Source organism: Ischnura elegans (genome assembly GCF_921293095.1).
Source record: "Ischnura elegans chromosome 13 unlocalized genomic scaffold, ioIscEleg1.1 SUPER_13_unloc_4, whole genome shotgun sequence".
NCBI lineage: Eukaryota > Metazoa > Arthropoda > Insecta > Odonata > Coenagrionidae > Ischnura > Ischnura elegans.
In genome coordinates, this window is record NW_025791660.1 from 5,063,554 (window position 1) to 5,076,075 (window position 12,522).

The 12,522-nt window shown below is 35.4% G+C and overlaps 1 protein-coding gene across 1 annotated transcript in view; it reads right to left on the reverse strand.

Annotated features, from left to right (window-relative positions):
- LOC124173296 overlaps nt 1-12,522 on the reverse strand; it is a 158,312-nt gene that overhangs the window by 104,974 nt on the left and 40,816 nt on the right. The gene's annotated exons all lie outside the window — the stretch shown is intronic.

A 12,522-nucleotide genomic window follows, 5' to 3' on the forward strand; every position in this document is an offset into this window, starting at 1 on the left:
GGTATTTTCAACGATTAGTGGCATAATATTGGGATTTATTGAGAAATATCATTCATGAATATTTTTAAACGACTAATTTTACACCATAGAAAGTTTAAAGTAATTTTTAGATTTAAAAAGCGCAAATGGATTATGAGCGTGTGCAAGCCGAAGTTGGCCTTAAATTCCGTATCTGGACAAATTATTGAATTAATAATAACAAAATACAGTTATTTTACAACAAATTGAAATAAAAATGATGAATAACAATGCATTGTCTATTTATTTTATCAAATGGAAAGAAAATTGTCTTCAACCGCGTATGTTTGGCCTCTACTATAGGTCTGCTATTGGCGGATAAAATTGCAACTAGAAACATCGACTCAATACTGAGGTGTGATTGTTTTGTCTTATATTAACAAGTAATGTTGTGGATCAATATTTGTTGTGTATGTGTCCACGGAATTTGTAATCGTGTCCAAAATTGTTGAAAATATTCTCGGTGCATTCTATTTCGTCCTGGTTTATCTTTCAGGCGATTCATTAATTGCTGGCTTTTATATTCCTTTCGTTGAGCATTCTAAAGTATTTCATTTTCACACGTACTCTAGTGAATGCAGTTTCCTTGTGGGATTTTGTTATGTTTGTCAATGCTGAGTGGATGATTTCTTTGACGATAGACCTGTTTTAAATATTGATTGATATTTTGAAGCGAAAAGATGAGTCACACCAGTGGGATTTTCTCGGATTCTTCTGGAAGGAGTTCAGAGATTGACCATTGCAGACTTTGTATGAAGAATCATGAGTATTATTACAACATATTCTCTTCGAGTGTAGCGTGCAAAATAACTGTGAAGGATGCCCTACATGATTTAGTCGGTTTATATGTAAGTTACATGTTATTATATACACGGTACATGCTATCGATTTTCTTTAAAATGCTGCTTTCTTCATTATGTTTTCCATGATAATTCCTAATGCTGTTGACGTTTAACTTCTTTATTTACCACTCAGATTGCTGTGGGAGATGGCCTGCCCGCTACCATGTGTCCACTGTGTTTGAAGAAACTAACGGAGTTCAGTGTTTTCAAAAAGACTTGTTTGGATTCAAACGCATTTCTGAGAAAAAGTTTGACGAGAAAATGCTTCAGGGTGAGTACTTTTCGTTTTTTTGTTATTTGAAGACTGGTGTAGTATAAATGTTGCACAGTTAAAAGTGACTCTCTTTGGTTTTTGTCTAAAATAGTAGGAATCTAGGGAGAAAATGTTTGCTGACAGAAATAGTTACAGCATAAATTCACAAGGATTATCTCAATATGACAATAGATTAGTCGCTCGGTGACACAGTTAGAGAAATATATAATGTTTTATAACTGCCGGTGACCATTAAATCGAATAGTAACTAAAAAGGCACTTCGATTAACGATCAAAAGATAATTTAGCATACCTTTTGTTAATCTACAATTGTAGGGATATGTAAGGCCGTCAAACATGGTTTACGGAAAAGTGATAATAGTCCTATTTCCCATAAACGGTTTTTCCGCACCTGTGAATCCTTGGAAGGGTCATATTAATGTTGGAGTTGGTTTTTCAGTGGCAACTAATGAAGACATTTTGTCTTCTGGCAAAACTGAGTGTGTGCTAAACAATGATATCCGGGAAAGTATAGCATTCAAATGCACTATTTATCGACTGAAAAAGGTAATCTACCCACTAGGCTGTACCGCACTACCTTTTTAAGTATTTGATTAGGTAATCGGAGCATGCTAAAGTGAACAAACAAATCCCTGACGATTTGCTGCTAAAAAATGAAGTGTCAGAGACCCGGAAATTTTTATGCGTTGTCAAATAAAGTCTCGTATGCATGCAAACATATTTTCTTTCTTTTGCTCGGGGCCTCTTCCTCACCTTTAACTGTGATCTCATGAGGCTAAGGTTATTTATAATTAAGCATCTTTTCTACGTTTCGGAAATTCATTGTTTTTATTCAAGGCATTTCATGGTGGGTACAATGAAGGCATGATGGGCAAAGTATTGGAAATTAATTTAAGTGCGCAAAAATTATCCTAGAAAACATATTCATCCATGGGTGTAAAATAAAAGCAATTAGGATTTTTGATGTGATACATCTTATCCGTAATTGCTAACTCTAATTTACATAAAAATCTTCCTATATTTGAATATTATTTTTATATTTGTTTTTCTTTTTATTTAATAGCCTCGAAGAAAAAACAACCGAGGAAAATGCTAAGGTAGGATGAAATTCGTGCTCTCGCCATGGACTCTTCAGATGACAATTTTTCTAGCGTGTCTTCATTTGTTATCGACTCTGACGGTTCTGACTCAGGAGAAAGTGACTCAGAAAGTGGCGGTGAATCTTACACGACCGAGGCGGCAAGGGGTACCGAAACGGCTAGGGGTACCGTTACATCTGAGGCTGTTTGGGCCGCTAATCCATAATCAGCTAATCAAATAGGAATACCCTTTCCTTCGTTGGATCCCCTGGTCTAAAGAAACTTCCAAGTGGCTCGACCGCCAAAGACTACTTTTCCCTCGTGTTTACCGACGATTTTTTTGACCTAGTCATAAGGGAAACAGAAAGGAATGCAGAGTGCATATTTCTGGGAAATCCATCGCCCCGTGCAAGGATAACAGACTGGCGGCCACTGACCAGAGAGGAGTTCGAGGTTTGGTTGGGCCTGCTCTTTCACTTGGGGACGGTCCGCACAAATAGAATATCGGACTATTAGAAAAAGTCGATATTTTTCAGCTTTCAGTTATTTCGCCAATCCATGGCAAGGGATCGCTTTCTTGGGATATTGCAAGCCCTTCATTTTGCAAAAAATGCAGATGAAAATGAACCTGTTCCATCTGATCGGCTATATAAAGTTAGGCCACTAACGAATTGCTTTCATAGAACAATGGCTTCCTGTGTTTCCCCTGGAAGAGAACTATGCATAGACGAATCAATGCTGCTTTGGCGAGGGCGATTGAATTTCCGGCAGTATATGCAGGGGAAAAGGCACAAACATGGAATAAAAATTTACATTCTCTGTGAGCCAGCGGGGTTAGTGCATCGTATGATCGTTTATGCGGGCTCTGGGGATAGCGATGTGGGTGGACGTGGACATGGGGACAAAGTGGTGCACAAACTTTTGGAAGACTTTAAAAATAAGAGGCATAGTGTATTTTTAAATAATTATTATAATAACGTTCCACTATCTAGGGATCTAATTAAATGCAAAACTTACTGCACAGGGACCCTCCGTGCGGCAAGAAAAGAGAACCCGAGAGAGGTTTTTGGGCACAAACTGGCAAAAAACCAGATTGTTGCTCGTTGGAGGGAGGAGTGGATTTGTGTCTTCCGCTGGAGGGATAAGAGGGATGTGTCTCTGATATCCTCTGAGTTCGGGTGTAACCTCGTACCCACTGAAAGGTCGGGGAGAGGTAAACGGGAAGCAGTGGTGAAGTATAATAAGTTTATGGGTGGTGTCGATCACTGTGACCAGTTGCTGTCGTACTACACCTGCCAGCACAAGTCCCTTAAGTGGTACAAAAAACTTGCCATTCATTTATTCCAAATAATGTTGATAAATAGCTACATACTCTACAGTAAATTCAGTGGCAACAAAAAGAGCTTGTATGAGTATAGAATGGAGGTAATAGAGTCCCTATTGTCCTAAAAAATAAGTGCCTTGCCCCCATCCCCTCAACCAAAAAAGGGTCTCTCCCACTTTCCGGCGATAGCTGGTGATGGGACGAAGGGTAAAAAACCTCAAAAAAGATGTAGAGTGTGCTATGCAAAGGGAGTGCGAAAAGCAGTAATTTACATCTGTCCTGACTGTGAAGGTGAGCCTGGACTTTGCTTGCACCCTTGCTTCCAAGAATTTCATGAAAGAGTATAAATGTTTTTAATGATTACCAATTAGAAGTATATATTTCGAGATTTTTATTGTTTTTCATTTTCACTGTGCATATAATTATGATTTTTTCGATTGATTTCAAAATTTCAAATGCCAAATTTTTGCTAATGATATTTTTGTAAAAATAAAATACTTTTTACCACAGAATTTCTTAGATTTCAAAATTTTTGAACCAAACCATTGTTTATACCCAAAGCGCCAAAGGATTACAGTAAGGGAGCAAATTTTTCGATTACGAAATTAGAATGACTAATAGTACGTTTTCAATTCCTTTTGTATTATTGCGTATTAAATACGAAAAAATATTCATAAACGTATGTAGTACGTAGAGAAATCCTTATAAAAGCACTCTAATTGATTTGTGGATAAAAACCAACAAAATTACTTGGCTTTAAAGCTCTTAAAATAAATGGACTTAATATCTTTTGATTCCGAATAAATAATGCAGATGAATGTGTCGAACGACTAGAGTTTAGACAAAAAATTCCATCAAGAGATAGAAAAGCGGGTTGGGCAATGCGGGTTGCATACCACAGAAGTCATCCTACGACGCGGGTGACATCCATAAATGTCAAAATAAAAAATATTTATTTTTCAGCAAAAAAGTGTACAATAAGAGTAAAAGTAACATATTAAGCCTAAAACATGCAGAAATAATCGTACTGTACAAAAAAAAACTTAATTAACATTATTATTAATTAGCAAAATTATCATCTCACGTTGCCGCATTGAAAGGGTTAAATAACTAATAGGCATCTATGAGAGATCTACAATAGATGTCTAATAGGCATCTCTAATAGATGCCTATTAGACATCTATTAGATATCTAATAGGCATCTATAATAGATGTCTAATAGGCATCCTTAGTAGATGCCTATTAGACATCTAATAGATATATCTCTGTTAGACATCTATTAGATGCGGTTTTGGATGCATCTCCAAAAGAGTCTTTTAAAACACGATTCATGAGCTATGGAAGCGATTTAACATTTGATTAAGGGACAATTTTTTTGGTTCCTTTATACTCAAGCGATGGCGGACTTAGAAAAATTATGCCACGCATCGAACGATGCCAACCATGCAAAATGCATGACATCAGCAATCATCTGTTCCCCCTAGCTGCTGTTCCTCCTAATAGAATTAAGGTGAAAAGTACTAATAAACTTAATCATCATAATTACATAAGATTGTTCTTCCCCTAATTGACAAGGGGAGACCACGTACGTTGCTCTGCCTTTTTCAATGCCGTATTTTTTATGGCATTTGAAATGGCGAACACATCTCTGAACCGATAGTGGTTCCATGGAATGGGCCTTAGTTTGGCTGTAAATAATTAATTTCCGAGTAGAATTCTTAACAATTGTTATATAATCCCAAAAAAGCTGTTTCTAATCAACAGGTTCAGTTGGTGTAGTGGTGAGCGCGTTTGGCTATAACATGGGAGTACAGGTTCAATGCTATTTATCATGGTTTTTTTTTTTTGTAGTTTTCATTTTGATCACACAGCGACGTGGTTTTCATTTATGTTATTTGCATCAAGCATAGGCATGAGAATTTTTATAGATATTGATAAGTCTAAAACAGATAAGTAGATATCTAATAGACACCTACAGCAGACATCTGATAGATATCTACAGTAGATATCTAATAGACATCTACAGTAGACATCTGATAGATATCTAATAGACATCTCCAGTAGATATCTATTAGGCCAGCTGCCATTTTTTCACTAATATATCTAATAGATATCTACGATAGATGTCTATTAGATACCTAATTATCTATCGGTAGATATCTATTAGACATCTAATAGACGTTTATTTTCCGTGTGGGATGTGTGACTGGGTAAGAAAATATTTCGCTAGGAAAGTTGTTTCAAGACGAAATCAATGATTGAAGCAATGCTCAATCAAAGGTATCTTTCATCAGTGCTACAGCAGGTTTTTAACACTTGTCACATTGTCATACCTCATTCGATCACAAAATGCCAAAGGATAAGCAAACATCAGCATGAATTGATGTGAGAAGAATGATGCAGGTTAGAATGGAGCAAAACGGACGGAACGGGTCAAACTGAACTCTCTGGTAGTAGTTGCTTTCAAGCAGCAACATTATTAGGTAGTTGAAGTGGCTGCCATTACCAGCAGATCAAGCTCTTTTTCCTACTTGTAAAGGCCATTTTTTAGCTTCTGTGAATATTTCAAATATTAGACAGTTTTCTTAAGGATTTTTATTACTTATTATTTCTGAAGGATTTAAGTTTTTTTGGATCTGGCAGCTTATATGCTGATTTGATTTACCAACGGTAAGTTAATATGATAACTTAGTGTTTTAATTTGTGTTCCAAGCCTGTGTAGCCGAGTAATTGATTATGGATACACTTTTAACGGCAAATTTTTTGTGCTGTGTGTCGGGGGGCAAAACCATCACGGGAGAGTGGGGCAGGACCGACAAAGGTTGAGTACTCTTACGGCCGGTTTACACAGTAATTAAATAAGCACGAGTTATTGTCCAAATGTATGAATGAGAGAATGAACGCCAAAATGTACCATTAACCACCCAACTTGTGCAAATGCATGCACAGAAAATAGAACCTGATCTAATTTGGTTCATGCATTCGTGCAGGTTCCGTTCCGGTCCTCAAAAATCATTCACGCAAACAGGCATTAACTCGTACGTGTTAATGCATCGTGTGAACAGGCCTTAACAGATAGGGATGATTGTGACGAAAGAGACGAGAAGGCTTGCAAATTTTGCAATGAGTGTTGTTCGAGTTCCAAGAATAAAGTGGATTGGATACGATGTTTGAACTGCAAAGAGTGGGCTCAGACCCGGATAACACGGCATTTGTATTACATCAATAATACACACAAAAAACGTGACCAAATACATATGTATAAGATGGAATACGATCGTATTACATCGGTATATTTCACGTAGAAGTGGTTCAAAAGTCCCTATGGATGTATGTATTCGTGCGTATTACAAATTGGAAATCTGAATACCCATACATGAATTATACATATGTATACAAAGGAATACAATCGTATTACGTCTGTATATTTCACGTAAAAGTGGCTCAAAAGTCCCTCAGGATGTATGTATACATGCGTATTACAAATTGGAAATCTGAATATCCTTACATGTAATATACATATGTATCTGCAGGCCCTCGTACACGAATTATACATATTGATTTTCTGACCCACATCCACTTAATATCAATATGGATCAAACGGATGAATAAATATAAGGAAACCAGAACATACAGATAATAAAACATTTATTCAAAGAGAAAAATAAAATAATACACACAAATAACAAGTGTGGCTATGAATATTGCTAACAAGCATTAAGGGCCAGCAAACAGTAGGTGAAACTTAGTTTAAAAAAATGGCACAAAGATAAATCAAGTACAAACAATGGTTTGAGTTGGAAAATAGAAAAAAATGTTAGCACGGAACAAGCGTTGTAACCCATTGCACAAGAAGAAACCTGAATTCAGGAAACCAACTCTGCACAATTAACCACTTTCTGAAAGGAGAAAAGAAGAAGTCAAGTTTAAAAGTCATGCAAAAATATATCTTTTTGTAAGATCTGAATAGGAGCTCAAGGCCTTTCAATTTTTTTTTCAATTCATATAGGCAGTCAGTATTCTGTGAAGTCTGTAATTTTAGTACTAATTCTGTATTCTGAATGCAAATGAAAGTTTGGCTTCTCTGCTAGATTCCAGACATAAGTTTTAAATTTTTTCATTTACCAATTATGTCGAGGTCCCAGCTAGCGCAGATTTGACCTTGTCCTTTGAGAAATCATATATTTTGGGGAAATGCTTTCATTTTACAAAATTAATAGCCTTTCTCTTGAGAAGAATGAGAAATATGAGAAAAGATCATATGACTACTTTTAAATATAAATTAACTAGGAAAACGTGAATCCATTGGTATGCTTATTTAGTACATGATACTAATATATTAGTACCATGATTAAGTAGCGGATGACTCACACAGAAAAAATATAAACTTGTGATATCAAATTTTCAAACAAATAAATTTCATACATAATAGTTAATTTCAGGCTTAACTTTAAGAAACCTCTCGATTATGGTTAAAAAAAAATTCCCTCAAAGCTTACCTCGGTATTAACAATTCCACCTGGTCTTCTGGCTTTGCTTCGTCGTCTTTTCCGTAATCCATTCTCCTCTTGTCCAGGCCAAGCTATTTACATCGTCGCCTGCTGGGTACGCGCGAAAGACCATGAAAAGAAAATATAATTAATTAATTTGGCCCGTACGCACCTTTTTCTTACATATAATGACAAACTTTCGCATGAAAATTACGTATTTATCTTGTGTTAATAATAATGACGAAATGCACCTTGATTGACTGCATTTCAAGATGAAAGAAATATTACATTTTGCTTTAAGGGAACCGATATTACACGACCAATACTTCTTGTTCGTTAAATAATTAGAAGTAGAGGGCAAAACCGCTCGGAACCACGAGGAATCTATTAGTGACAAGGCTACGCTGATAAGTCTACGGTCAAAGATGTTATGACTAAAGCATAGGATAACTAGGAATGCAAGAACTACAATACAGTAGGTTGTGGTAATAAACAGCGATAAAACAACTTACACGTGAACGAAAACATTCCTTTAAACAATTTTTTCTGCTCTTTATTAAGAGAAGAAAAAAATGTAACTTCAGCCGCGAAGCACGGAATTACTATAAGACGCATAATCTATTAATTTATACGTACAAGATTGACATAACTATGTTTTACCCGTTTTACCATATAACTTCAATGGAGACCAGTCTCCTCGATACATAACTCAACAAAAAAGGAAAACAATAGCCAAACATAAACAAAATAATTACCTCCAATATAGAATTAGCGCCAATATAGTTGTATCCAAATATACTCAAATAACATAATTAATGTAGTCTATGTAGGCGTACAATATAATTAAAGATAAATCATACCTTACCTTAATTATCCAGTGACAGGAAACTGTTGGAGCTGGCTTGCACGAATCGCAATAACGTGCGGGATTGAAGCACATTTCCAGCAAAACATAGCTTCGGGTTGAGCACACTATCCACACGCACCGGTTATCGAGGATTAAAACACTATGTCAATTCTTCCAATACGTATAATAATACAAACAAATATAAAATTAACTATACATCAGTAGCCGGAGTTCCTACTACAGCACGTTCTCGTAGTCTCGAACGAAATGCCGAGCTTAACTGTTAACGAGATTATCACTCCCACTCATCACTTCCCTAGCTTATTGCGACAGAATTGAGAATTTATTTTTTTTTTGTTTAAACAGTTAATTTAAATATTGTTTAAAAAATTAAACCTCGCTTTTACTTCATGCTCTGTGCAAGACCTATTTTTTGTATTTTTCATGTATTGTGAACCATTTTCCATGTGTATATTTCGCGGATGGAAACTGAATTTTACATATGTAATACGTCTGTATTTCGCGTGCATTTACAAATTAACATAAATATGGTCGCCATACTACCCTTGCTCACATCGATCAGTGTATGATTTATTTTTAAGCTTCCTGGGTATAAATTCGAATGGGTGAATGGTCATTGAAATGAGGAAATCTGGCGTTTGCAGTGAACATATTATTTCTGGAAATAATGTTTATGAACATTTCACAAGACGCCACGAAAATCCACCTCTCAAAAATTACAGGAAATATACATAATGTATATTTTTTGTATTTTTGACCACATTTACATATGTATTTCCTCTGTATTCATACATATGTAAAAGTAGCAAGTGTTACACGATATTTACATTTGTATTTTTGACCACATTTACATAAGTATTCAAATTTCAAAAATACAAATGTATTTATCGTGTAACACGTACCACTTTTACATATGTATGAATACAAAGGAAATACATTCAATAATACATATGTATTACACATGTGATACATAACAAAAATACATATGTATGTGACCCATGAAAATACAATATAAATACATAATGTATATCCAAATGTGTGCTGTTGGGGTTGCTATATAAGTCAGGAAAACAGCACAGCTCCCATTTACCGTTGAGAAGAGAAGACGTACCTTAGTGATGGAGCAGAGGTGAAACATATTTGAAATAGCTCTACCATCAACACTGTCAACAGAAAAATTCAAGACAAGTTTTCTGAATAATTGTTAAAAATGTCAGTACATTCGTAGGTACAAATCGAAGAGATTTATAAAGTGTTTGGAATATCGCTACTCTCAGGTTATCACCGTGTACCTAGTCGATCGCTTTATCGGAGATCATTTCCAGACTGCACCATCGAAATAGTTTCTCAGTCAATGCGAAGGAACAGGTTTGAAGAAATTTTAAGGTTTCTGCATCTGGCAGATAATTATTATAATGGGAAGAATGATGGCAAGGATAGGTTATATAAAGTTCAACTTTTGTTTGAGATTTTGAACAAGACTTTCAAAATTGTAATCGCTGGAGGATACTGTTTGGTGGATGAATCAATCGACCCCTACTATGGTAGATACGGCTGCAAGCAATGTATTAGAGGGAAATCAGTAAGATTTGGGTTATATGTAATTATGGTGTATTTCTGAATCAAGTCAACCTTTATCATGCTGGTGCCAATCTTGAGAGAACAGATCTTGGTCAAGGAGGTGATGTAGTTTTAGGACTCATGGATGAGTGTAAATTACCACCAGGTACAAATATATTTGTTGGCAACTTATTCACATCAGAGAAGCTGCTTAGAAAGTTGACTGGAAGGAACTTGTGTGGCACTGGAACACTTCGTGACAATAGAATCAATTATGTATATAATCTTCCAGAAAAAGCTGCATTTCAAAAATCAAAAGAGGGACTGCTGAAGTTAAGTCGAAAAGTTTCTAACGATGAGTAATACATAGTTACCATGATTACTGATAGCATGCATAGTAAAATGAAAACCCCTGTTTGTTTTTCTGTTTCCGAAAAGAAAAAAATTAATATTCCAATGCCATTGGCGATCGCAGAATACAATTCTCACATGGGTGGAGTGGACCTGTGCGATCAATTCTTGGCAAGTTATCGGACAACAGTCAGGAATAAAAATGATGGTTCACTTCCCCAACAACACACATTTGGATATACATATGTATATATATTGTATTTTCATGGGTCACATACATATATATTTTTGTTATGTATTACATCTGTAGTACATATGTATTATTGAATGTATTTTCTTTGTATTCATACATATGTAAAAGTGGCACTTGTTACACGATAAATACATTTGTATTTTTTGTGTATTTTGAAATTTGGATACTTATGTAAATGTGGTCAAAAATACACAAAAATACAAATGTATTTATCGTGTAACACGTACCACTTTTACATATGTATGAATACAGAGGAAATACATATGTAAATGTGGCCAAAAATACACAAAATATACATTATGTATATTTCCTGTAATACTTGGGAGGTAGATTTTCGTGGCGTCTTGCGAAACGTTCATAAACATTTTTTCCAGAAATAATATGTTCACAGCAAACGCCAGATTTCCCTATTTTAATGATCATTCATCCATTCGAATTTATACCCAGAAAGCTTAAAAATAAATCATATACTAGTCGATGTGAGCAAGGGTAGTAAATATGGCGGCTATTTATGTTAATTTGTAAATGCACGCGAAATACAGACGTATTACATATGTAAAATTCAGTTTCTATCCGCGAAATATACACATGGAAAAATGGTTCACAATACATGAAAAATACAAAACATAGTACTTGCACAGATCAAAAGTAAAAGCGAAGTTTGATTTTTTAAACAATATTTTAATGTAACTGTTTAGACAAAAAATTAAATTCTCAATTCCGCGGCTCACTGTCGCTAGGGAAGTGAGTGGGAGTGATACAGTTATAATCTCGTTGACAGTAAACCTCGGCCTCGGCATTTCGTTCGAGACTACGAGAACGTGCTGTAGGAGGAACTCCGGCATCTACGCTAATAAACAAAAGGAAATCCGTTATTAACTAGCTACTGAGGTATAGTTAATTTTATATTTGTTTGTATTATTATACTTATTGGAAGAATTGACATAGTGTTTTAATCCTCGATAACCGGTGCGTGTGGATGGTGTGCTCAACCCGAAGCCAAGCTATGTTTTGCTGGAAATGTGCTTCAATCCCACACGTTATTGCGATTCGTGCAAGCCAGCTCCAGCAGTTTCCTGTCACTGGATTATTAAGGTAAGGTATGATTTATCTTTTATTGTATTGTACGCCTACATAGACTACATTAATTATGTTATTTGAGTATATTTGGATACAACTATTGGCGCAATGTGTTGACCACATTGCGCCAATAGAGGTAATTATATTGTTTATGTTTGGCTATTGTTTTCCTTTTTTGTTGAGTTATGTATCGAGGAGACTGGTCTCCATTGAAGTTATATGGTAAAACATAGTAATGTCAATCTTGTACGTATAAATTAATAGATTATGCGTCGTATAGTAATTCCGTGCTTCGCGGCTGAAGTTAAATTTTTTCTTCTCTTAATTAAGAGCAGAAAAAATTGTTTAAGGAATGTTTTCGTTCACGTGTAAGTTGTTTTATC